Source organism: Bufo bufo, chromosome 5 (assembly GCF_905171765.1).
Source record: "Bufo bufo chromosome 5, aBufBuf1.1, whole genome shotgun sequence".
Taxonomy (NCBI): domain Eukaryota; kingdom Metazoa; phylum Chordata; class Amphibia; order Anura; family Bufonidae; genus Bufo; species Bufo bufo.
Window position 1 is genome coordinate 457,873,721 of NC_053393.1, and position 11,289 is coordinate 457,885,009.

The 11,289-nt window shown below is 43.5% G+C and overlaps 1 protein-coding gene across 2 annotated transcripts in view; it reads right to left on the reverse strand.

Annotated features, from left to right (window-relative positions):
* Positions 1-6,102, reverse strand: part of MACC1 (MET transcriptional regulator MACC1) — a 66,612-nt gene extending 60,510 nt beyond the window's left edge. The window contains exon 1 of one of the 2 annotated variants that reach the window (XM_040433693.1): positions 5,977-6,102. The gene's annotated coding sequence lies outside the window, so the exon portion shown is untranslated. Of the gene's footprint in view, positions 1-5,062; positions 5,117-5,976 lie in introns of those variants that run through there. The other variant, XM_040433695.1, reaches the window with a different exon arrangement.
* Positions 6,103-11,289: the final 5,187 nt, after the last annotated feature.

Below are 11,289 nucleotides of genomic sequence, written 5' to 3' on the forward strand. Positions count from 1 at the left end.
TTGGTGCACGTGTCACAGTGCTCCTACCTGAATATGCTGGACCCTAGGATTTGGCTCCGCAGTGAATGAAAAGGGGGGTTGATGAAGGGGATGAGGAAATAAATTGAGTCCAGACCTTGTGAGGAAGTTGATAACAGCTTGACTTTGCATAAACGTTTCTCCAAACAGTTTCAGGCTTTGTCTTAGTTCCAGCAAGCTTTAGCATTAACTGTGGCAGGCAAACTCCTCTGTTGCTCTCTGACTCTGCTGTACTGACAGGGTAGCTGTACAATTTAGTTTTAGCTGAAGGCTGCAACTTTTTTCTGTAGTCTGTCTCTAAACTGGTCGAGGGAACTTTACTTCTGGCTTCAGAGGCTTCCAGCTTCTGCCTCCATATCCAGCTGAGCTGAAGGTGCTCCAGCTGGCCTGGGCAAGGCCACGTCCAACAGGGACGTGCACCTGCTGCACACAATCCCTTGGAAGGGTGTAAACTAAAACTGATTCTAAACTCCTACCTCCTTGCAGCAAGTGGGGAAACGCCCACCACACCACAGAGGGGGGTGTTGGAATGGAAGGGAAGGTTCCACTCTATGTACCTGTAGCTCTGCCATTTATGCTGCCACCTACTGGTGAACCAGGCATATTACACTTAAACACAACAGTTGCATAGAAATAAATATGCACATTATAGAGGACCTGGAAACAAATGCATAGATGATGTTAGGTTAACCATAGGAGATAGTGGCGGGGTGTAAAGGTGGTAATGCCACTCTGGGGAATTATACAGCGACTTAACACTCTGTGCTAAGCCATGCCCCCACAACCACACCCCCTTTGGGGTGTGGCTTAACTTGGACAGTATATTTTGTTGGGAAAGGTGGCAACCCTATGTACCGCGCCCCTACTGACCAGCGGTGTCCTCTTCAATATTACCTGTACACTGTCTACTGTGTGGTGATGGTGCAGTGTAATTACAGCTGTTCGGCTTATTTACTTGAATGGGAGAAGATGCTGTAATTACACTGCACCACAGCTACACGGTAGACATTGTGCAGGTGAACAATGATGAAGAAGAAGCCCGTTTAAACAGTTGATGAGCGGGATAGAAGGAGTCAGACCCCCATCAATCTAATTTTAATAGCCTATCCTAAGGACAGGTATCATGAAATAGACAAATCTTTTAACTCTTTCAGCCACAGAGGTTTTTTTTCATTTTAGCGTTTTATTTTTTAATTCCGGGGCCAAAACTTTTTTTTTCCGTTCACATAGCTAGGGCTTTTTTTTATTTGCGAAACAAGCTGCACTTTCTAATTCCACCATTTAATATTGCATACTATGTAGTAGGGAGCTGGAAAAAATTACAAATGGTGGTAAATTGAAAAAAAAAATGCAATTCCTCAACAAATTTATGGGTTTTATTGTGTTTTAATACAAAAAAAAAAAAAAAAAATATTTTTTTCATCACCATATTCTGACCCCTATAACGTTTTGTAGTTATGTGTGTCGAGTTCTATGAGGACTTTTTTTTGGGGGGGTCATAAGTTTCTGAGAGGTGGAGTCTGACACCCGGGACCCCTGCCGATCAGCTGTTTGAGATGGCACTGGCACTCATGCGGTCTTCTTGCTCTTACTAAGCACAGTGCCATACATTGTATAATGGCTGTGCTTGGGGCTGAGCTGCGCCTAGGCCACGAGACCAATGGTTATGATGCTCACAGGAGCATCGGGCCTTCTCAAACTGCTGATTGTTGGGGTCCTGTGTGTCAAACCCCCACCGATCAGATGCTGCTGACCAATTCTGAGGATATGTAATCAGTTAGAAATAGTTGGATAACCCCTTTAAGGGTCCATTCACACATCCGTGGGTGTTTTGCGGATCCACGGATCCGCAAAACACGGACAGCGGCAATGTGCGTTCCGCATTTTGCGGACCGCACATTGCCGGCACTAAGAGAATATGCCTATTCTTGTCCGCTATTGCGGACAAGAATAGGACATGTTCTATTTTTTTCAGGATTGGAATTACAGACCCGGAAGTGCGGGTCCGCAATTTCAATCGGGGCCGCACATCGTGCAGCCCCATAGAAATGTATGGGTCCGCAATTCCGTTCCGCAAAATGCGGAATGGAATTGCGGATGTGTGAATGGACCCTAAGAATGGGTCATCAATATAAAATCAGTGGGGGTCTCACCAATTAGCTCCTTTCAACAGCCACAAGTGCCTGAAATTAAGCAGAAAGCTCCGCCTTCTGTGGCTGTGACGGCATACTGTAGGTCAGCGCCAAACATAGAATCTTCTGGTACTCTAGTGATCCTGACTGACCAAGAGTGTATCCCAATCAGCTAGTCTGCCTCAGTTGACTCATGGATTGGAACAATTCTGGGGCAAAGAGGGGGGTAAAGCTGCTTGACCACAGACATGACTCACCCTAGTTCACCGCATGTTGTTATACATCTCAGGCATTGCTATGTCCCCAAATATCAAAGCACAGAGGACAATCAGATTAATCAAATTAAAGCAATACCTATTAATTCTTACGATACTCTCAGCTAAACCCTCCAGTGCTCTGAACCAACTCTGAGTCACAGTATTACGGCTCATGCACACGAACGTATACTCTTTCCCTGTCCGTTCCAGTTTTTTTCTGGACCATATACGGAACCATTCATTTCAATGGGTCCGCAAAAAAAACAGAAGTTACTTCGTGTGCATTCTGTTTCCATATGTCCGTAATTCCGTTCCGCAAAAAAAGGATAGTACTGTTGTTCTATCAGGGACCAGCTGTTCCGTGCCACAAAATACGGAATGCACACGGACGCCATCCATATTTTTTTAGGATCAGTTTTTTGCGGACCGCAAAATACATACGGTCGTGTGCATGAGGCCTTAGATTGTTCCTCTACATATTTCTCGATCCATTCTGGTCGTTACGTTCGAGAGCAGGCTGATACCATGTCACCCCTTGGCCTCTCCCACAGACAATTTGTTATCCAATGTGAATCATCAAAGCTGTGACCATGGTATGGTTTGCTTCCTGCCATTATCAGTCCTGTTATCTTGTACAGATATGTGTGGCAGAGCCTGCTGCTACCAGGCACCTGACTTCTCCTAGGATTAGGGATAAAAATAGCATTGCTCATTGGTGCATCTGCAGACCTTTGATGGCACCAGTAATGGGCCATTATGCAGACAACATACACAACACGCAATATATGGCATACATAATAAAATCAACCCTGAGCCACATGAGTAAAATCTCAATAAGATTCTATACATTTTCTAATAAGGATGCAGTACACAGATCAAATAATTCAAAATAGCAATGAAAGAAAATGTTATTTGCTTAACAAATTTATTTATTAGTAAGGTCTCATGCACACAACCGTTCCGTTTTTCGCGGATCCGCAAAAAACGGAAGCCGCCCGTGTGCCTTCCGCAATTTGCGGAACGGAACGGGCGGCCCATTGTAGAAATGCCTATTCTTGTCCGCAAAACGGACAAGAATAGGACATGTTCTATTTTTTTTGCGGGGCCACAGAACGGAGAAACGGATGCGGACAGCACACGGAGTGCTGTCCGCATCTTTTGCGGCCCCATTGCGGATTCCAGTCCGTCAAAAAAATATAACCTGTCCTATTCTTGTCAGTGGAAAACGGGGGACGGACCCATTCAAGACAATGGGTCCGTTAAAAAAAAACGGATGCACAACTGATGGAACGGAACGGGCGGCCCATTGTAGAAATGCCTATTCTTGTCCGCAAAACGGACAAGAATAGGACATGTTCTATTTTTTTCTCCGCGTCCGTGATCCGTGATTCCAGTCTGTCAAAAAAATATAACCTGTCCTATTCTTGTCAGTGGAAAATGGGGGACGGACCCATTCAAGTCAATGGGTCCGTAAAAAAAAACGGATGCACAACATGCGGAACGGAACGGGCAGCCCATTGTAGAAATGCCTATTCTTGTCCGTAAAACGGACAAGAATAGGACATGTTCTATTTTTTTTGTGGGGCCACGGAACGGAGCAACGGATGCGGACAGCACACGGAGTGCTGTCCGCATCTTTTGCGGCCCCATTGAAGTGAATGGGTCCGCATCCGAGCCGCCAAAACGGCGGCTCGGATGCGGACCCAAACAACGGCCGTGTGCATGAGGCCTAACACACAGAATTCTACTTAAGGTCGCAGTATCGCAGTGTGGCATTGCTAGCGTAGAATGTGGCAGTTAGACTCGCACGGATGCCGCCATGGGCGGACTGGCCATAGACCCTACAGGGAAATTTTCCTGTGGGCCAATGCCCTCCTCTTGGCTGCAAGCCAGGTACATAAAGATCTGATGCTCTCAGCAATAATTGATGTAGACAGTATTTTGTGCTGCTCTGTGGTTTCTGGTTCTGCTGGGGCTGTCTACTTCTGTTGCCCCACCTTCTGTCCATTTGGACCCGCCTACCATATAGTGCCACTTTAGGTTCTGATTCTGCCACTGGATGCTGCTACCAGGACCCCAGAATCACAAAAAATCCAGCACTGCTAGATTTTTTGTGATTCCAAGTGTGATTTGGGATTCCAAGTGTGATTTCAAAGTTATGGTCATGGCAAACGTGTGAGTTGTGCTGCCACAGGGCATTTTGTGTTACCCAAAGATCCTTGGCTGCGACACCTGTCACGAGTAGTGTTGAGCAAAGTGTACAAAAATTTGATTCAGCTGCTTCGCCGAATTTCACAAAGAAATTTGCTTTATGACTGATTACTTTGTCATGAAGCACATTTCATCGTAAGTAGCGGCCGCCGCCTCTCGTCATTGAACCCCTCAGATGCTGCGTTCATTGCTGATCACGGCATCTGAGATTAATAATGAGAGCTTTCAGGGGTTAATCAGTTTAAAAAAAAACTCATCTGTTTGAGCATGAAGAGGCTGCCGTGGCCATCTTGATTGAAGATCCCACCCGAAATCTTGCGTGGGGCCTGGTGACGTCATACATCACTGCGTACAAGATTTTGCACGGGATCAAATAGATGAGGTGATTACCGTAACTTTTTGGGGGGTTTTTAATCGCCATTTCTGGGAAAATTAATTCCTTACAACAAAGCACGAGGAAATTCAGCTTCACAGCAAATCCGATTTTCCCTGAAATTCGGATGGAAGTCCACTTCGGATACTTCGATTCACTCAACCCTAGTCACGACATAGCTGTGCCTTTTTTTTGGCTCTAGAGGTCACAACATGAGAGACATGAGATGACCAGCTTTGAAAAGAAAAATTGCTTTACCCTTGAAAACATTGTTCCTGCTACATGTGTTTTTGCGAGACTTATCAAAAAACCAGAAGGAATTGGAGTCTTTCATGAAATTCATAAAAAGGGGAGGATAGACATATCTATTGGGGCATTTTTGCATACTGCTGAGGAGTACACCTATTTCAGATTTTAGTGTAGTCTTAACAGGAAGCACAACTTTGCAGAAAAGTAGTGAAAATCTTTAGTAAATATGTTGAAACGTTTTTGATTTCCAGCCAAAGTGTCTTTCTTTTTAATATAATTATGACAAAACCTGGCACCATTGCCCTACGAAGCCATCAGCAGTATTTATTACCAGATTAAGAATAAAATCACAGAATTTAGAGCACAACTAAATATAAACAGTCATATAAACATTAATAAAAATACATTAGCGCAATTCCTAACATAACACATGGAAAACAAGAATCTAAAGTTGCCATTAACACATAAGAAAGTGTAATTGTCCTGATTCCTGAGCTCTTGCTGGAGTTATGAAGGTGAGGAGCAGATCTAGTTTCTGTCAAGGTACGCTATGCCTGCAGATTGCTGGTCTCCTCATTCATAGTCCTGCTGACTCTACCATCTATCTACTCCACTTAGATCAAGCTCATATATGTACGATGAATATATACATTGAGCTCTACAAAATTTGGTGAAGAATTATTTATATGTTCTGTATGTTTCTAAAAAATCTAGTGGCATGAGGAAACAATCTTACCTGTTGTCGAAGTTCTGTTCAGATGAGGAGATTCATGGTATTCCTCTCATGCTCAATTACTCCTGTTTGTTTACCTAGTCAAGCAGTTAACTTCAGAGTAATGATTACCTTGTTGAGCAAGACTAGGTAAACTCCGACACACCTTACAGGATCCCTCATGCCGGAGTGCAAGGCCTGCTGGGACTTGAAGTCTTTCTTTGTGTAGATCCAGGCTCTGTGACAGAGATGAAAACTCACAACCCAGAATTCTCTTCTGTCTACCTGTGTGCATACCTGAAACCAAGGAAGGAGTTTCGGTTGAAGGAGGTACCAGGAAAAAAAAGTGAAAACTTCTACTTGTAAGGTGTCACGCTTACATGGCAGGAGGTGTAGCTATCACATTTCGTAAGAGTCTACATCACAGTATATTGCAGTATGGACAAGAAGATATTTCATATTTTTGCCATATACTAACTAACTATCCTAATATCAGTATAAGGCCTCATGCACACGACCGTTGTGTGCATCCGCGTCCGTTCCGTCATTTTTCACAGTTTAGCAGAGGTCCCATTCATTTCTATGGAGCTGTGAAAAAAAACTGATAGTCCTCCGTTTTTTCTCCGCGTCCGTGATCCGTGATTCCAGTCCGTCAAAAAAATATAACCTGTCCTATTCTTGTCAGTGGAAAATGGAGGACGGACCCATTCAAGGCAATGGGTCCGTCAAAAAAAATGGATGCACAACTGGTATGTCATCCGTGTCCGCGTCCGTGTCCTTGGTGCAATAAAATTACACTTTTCATTAACCTTCCTTTTTTTCCCCCTGTCAGACAAAAAAAAAGGAAGAAACAAGGAAACACAACTGAAGCAAAATCGGAAACGGACCACTGAAGCCAAATCACTGACAGTGAAAAAACACTGTCGTGTGCGTGAGGCCTAAGGCCGAATGCACACTGCCGTGTTCCGCGGCAGAGAGCGGTCCGTGGTATGCCGGGCTGGATTCCTGTTCAGAGCAGGAGCGCACGGCGTCATTGGTTGCTATGACGCCGTGCGCTTCATGCCGCCGCTGCTGTACAGTAATACACTTGTATAGTGCATTACTGTAGTGCAGCGGTGGCATGAAGCGCACGGCGTCATAGCAACCAATGACGCCATGCGCTCCTGCTCTGAACAGGAATCCAGCCCGGCATACCACGGACCGCTCTCTGCCGCGGAACACGGCCGTGTGCATTCGGCCTAAAGGTCAATTTCTAAGGATACATTCACATGACAGTGAAAAAAAAAGTCAGTTAAAGTCTACATTCACACGACCGTATGTGTTTTGCGGTCTGCAAATTGTGGATCCGCAAAAAAAAATAGGATTACATCCGTATGGCATCCGTTTTTTTTGCAGATCCATTGTAACAATGCCTATCCTTGTCCACAAAATGGACAAGAATAGGACATGTTCTATGTTTTTTTGCGGGGCTACAGAACGGACATACAGATGCGAATAGCACACGGTGTGCTGTCCGCATTTTTTGCGGACCCACTGAAATGAATGGGTCTGCATCCTATCCTCAAAAAAACGTAACGGACACAGAAACAAAATACGTGTGAATGTAGCCAAAAACAGATAAACTGTCAGTTTTTTATGACCATTTTACATCAATTTGTGTATCCATTTTATGGCCGTCTATTGGTTATTAATGTCCATTTTGCATCCTTTTTTAACATCCATTACAAATGGATGAATTTCACAGGCTTTTTTTCAAACCCAACCCCTGCAGCGCTAAATATATATATATATATATATATATATATATATATATATATATATATGCATATACAGTACAGACCAAAAGTTTGGACACACCTTCTCATTCAAAGAGTTTTCTTTATTTTCATGACTATGAAAATTGTAGATTCACACTGAAGGCATCAAAACTATGAATTAACACATGTGGAATTATATACATAACAAACAAGTGTGAAACAACTGAAAATATGTCATATTCTAGGTTCTTCAAAGTAGCCACCTTTTGCTTTGATTACTGCTTTGCACACTCTTGGCATTCTCTTGATGAGCTTCAAGAGGTAGTCCCCTGAAATGGTTTTCACTTCACAGGTGTGCCCTGTCAGGTTTAATAAGTGCCTTATAAATGGGGTTGGGACCATCAGTTGCGTTGAGGAGAAGTCAGGTGGATACACAGCTGATAGTCCTACTGAATAGACTATTAGAATTTGTATTATGGCAAGAAAAAAGCAGCTAAGTAAAGAAAAACGAGTGGCCATCATTACTTTAAGAAATGAAGGTCAGTCAGTCAGCCGAAAAATTGGGAAAACTTTGAAAGTAAGGGCTATTTGACCATGAAGGAGAGTGATGGGGTGCTGCGCCAGATGACCTGGCCTCCACAGTCATCGGACCTGAACCCAATCGAGATGGTTTGTGGTGAGCTGGACCGCAGAGTGAAGGCAAAAGGGCCAACAAGTGCTAAGCATCTCTGGGAACTCCTTCAAGACTGTTGGAAGACCATTTCAGGGGACTACCTCTTGAAGCTCATCAAGAAAATGCCAAGAGTGTGCAAAGCAGTAATCAAAGCAAAAGGTGGCTACTTTGAAGAACCTAGAATATTACATATTTTCAGTTGTTTCACACTTGTTTGTTATGTATATAATTCCACATGTGTTAATTCATAGTTTTGATGCCTTCATAGTCATGAAAATAAAGAAAACTCTTTGAATGAGAAGGTGTGTCCAAACTTTTGGTCTGTACTGTATATATATATATATATATATATATATATATTAATGCCTCCGGACATATATCCCTCCCTAAACCACTCAGATGCCTTGGTCGCTGTTGACCACTGCATCTACGGGTTTAAAAGGTTATATAGCCCAGATCGGTGCTTCTGCCAACTGAGGTCCTTAGAGCAGGAGTCCAGCCGTCATGAGAGAGCCGTGCTCCTGTTCTGCTATCTTAAAAAGGTGGCTGCCTAGCCTAAGGCCTGTTAGTGAAAAGCCGTACGGGTGGTCACTCAGGGGGTAAAAAGGTCACAATCATACATATTTTAAAATCTGTCCAGTTTTGATGCCATTCGGCAAAAAACAATCCTTGTCTGAACGAAGTAGTAGTGTTTTACGATCTCAGGATACCTCCTTAGACTTCCTTCACACAACAGTGGGTTATTTACTAAGGTTGGAAATTCACTTAATGAATTTATTAAGAGGTGCCACAACTGTCCATACGCCAGAACTGAAATTTACTCCAGCCAGGAGCAGGAGTACTTTTTAGAAATGTGGCATGGGTGATGGAATATGTCATGTGACAGGTGCATACAATCATTGTAGACTGCTGAGGACAGTGATTGGCTGCAGCAGTCACATCCCATATCCCTGCACGACACCGCTGCTGTTGTATATAAACAGCGTCAGGAGAACCCGACTAGCACTGCAGCGAATAGTTCTGGAGAAATGGGTAAGTATAGAATGATGGATAGGCTATTCTAGGCTTGCCTGAGATTTTTAATTATCTCGGACAACCCCTTTAACACACAGACAGGTAGAAAGGCAGCAGGACCACCATTACATTAACAAAAATATAGTACTATGGCAACTGTTTGTACTTAAATTAGGCTGAGTTGCAGTATCAGACACAATGGGAGAGATTAATCAAAACTGGTGTAAAGTAGAACTGGCTTAGTTGTCCATAGCAACCAATCCGATTCAAACTTTCATTCTCCAAAAGAGCTCTGAAAAATTAAATGTAAAATCTGATTAGTTGCTATGGGGAACTAAGCCAGTTTTTCTTTATACCAGTTTTGATAAACGGCCCCCAATGAGATGAAGAATGGTGTTTCTGGGGGGGGGGGAGAAGAAAAAACTGATCTTTTTACTGATATCAAACCATACCAAACCAAACCATATAATACAGGGCAAACTTATGGAACACATGGTATATTTACATACAGTTTTTAAAATGCTGAAAAATAGTGTCAAAGGGGCACATGTATGACACATTTTTAGAGTACACCAGGAGTAGAGGATGTTTTCCTTGTGGTGACAGTTCAGCACACGGATCTATTGACTTTAACGTGTTTATTCACTCATTAGTGGTTTTCCACTGACTGTGGGAAAACAACAGATATGCACTGCTTTGACCTGTGATGTGGACCAAACACGCCCATTGAAGTCTGTGGTTTCATGAAAATCACTGACAGAACACAGATATCATTAGGGTGCTTTTGTAGTACTGCCATTTTGTCACCTGACTATGGGTTCCTACGCCTAGCGATGCATCCCATCAGTATACTTATTGCAAGGTCTTCTCAGTTAGTGCTTTAGTATTGTTATGCAACTGTTTTTACATGTGATGTGCCTGGTTTTCCAGCAGGTGACATATGTTTTGGCAGATTCCTTTAGAAAGAATGGAACTAACCATTTAATTCTGCCTCCCTTTGGCCAAAAGTAGGTTTTCCCGTTTCCCACCAAAGAAGGTTTTTTTCAGGAAGCTGGAGTTAGTTGAAGTCCTAAGGGACAGGACATGGCGCAGTGAGGGGGATGCGTTTCCCCCCCCCCCCCTCCAGCTGCAGGAGCCCAGGAAGCAGCTCCTAGAGCACCACGCTCCTTGCTTTTGACTGACCTATAGACTTTATTTACATGAGAGTTAAAACAGGCACAGACACCCTACTCATTGAAAAGATAACAGACTTAAGCCAAGAGAAGCATTGACCAACTGACGGCACCTTGTACCCTGCTGGTACCAAGTGGAGTGAATTCCAACCAAGTCAAGAAACATTTTTGTATTACCAAGTTCATTCCGTAAACTACACTCAAGTTTCCCAGTCTGGACTTCTTTGTTTACTTCAACTCAATTATTGCAGCGAACCACCCCAAGGGAGTGAAGGCCTGAGGTAGGACCACCGTGACATAAGGACACTAAACTAGGCCATATTATACCACTCGCAGACCTCAACACGAATATACTGTGGCTCCCCGAGGGGTACGTTGCAATTGGAGTCACAAACAGGATATTTACGTTTGTGCCTTAGTATTACCAAAAAGCACTCAGCATTTGTAACCCCCTTAAAGAGTGAGTTTATTAATGTTGCAACCAGCAAAACTGCTCTATCAGGTGCACCAGCAAAAGAGGATTTGATCTCGAAAATTGCCCCCTAATGCGAAAAGAAAGATCTGCACAGTTCAAGTGTGGAAAGAAGAGAGACTGCCCACCAGGATCCACGCTGCCCTGAAGAGAAGGAGCACCAGGTGGTCTGCCACCGCCCAGCCCTTCCATGGCCAAGATTTTATTTTTTTTATGTCTCGTGCCACTATGACTTTTCATGTTCATTTG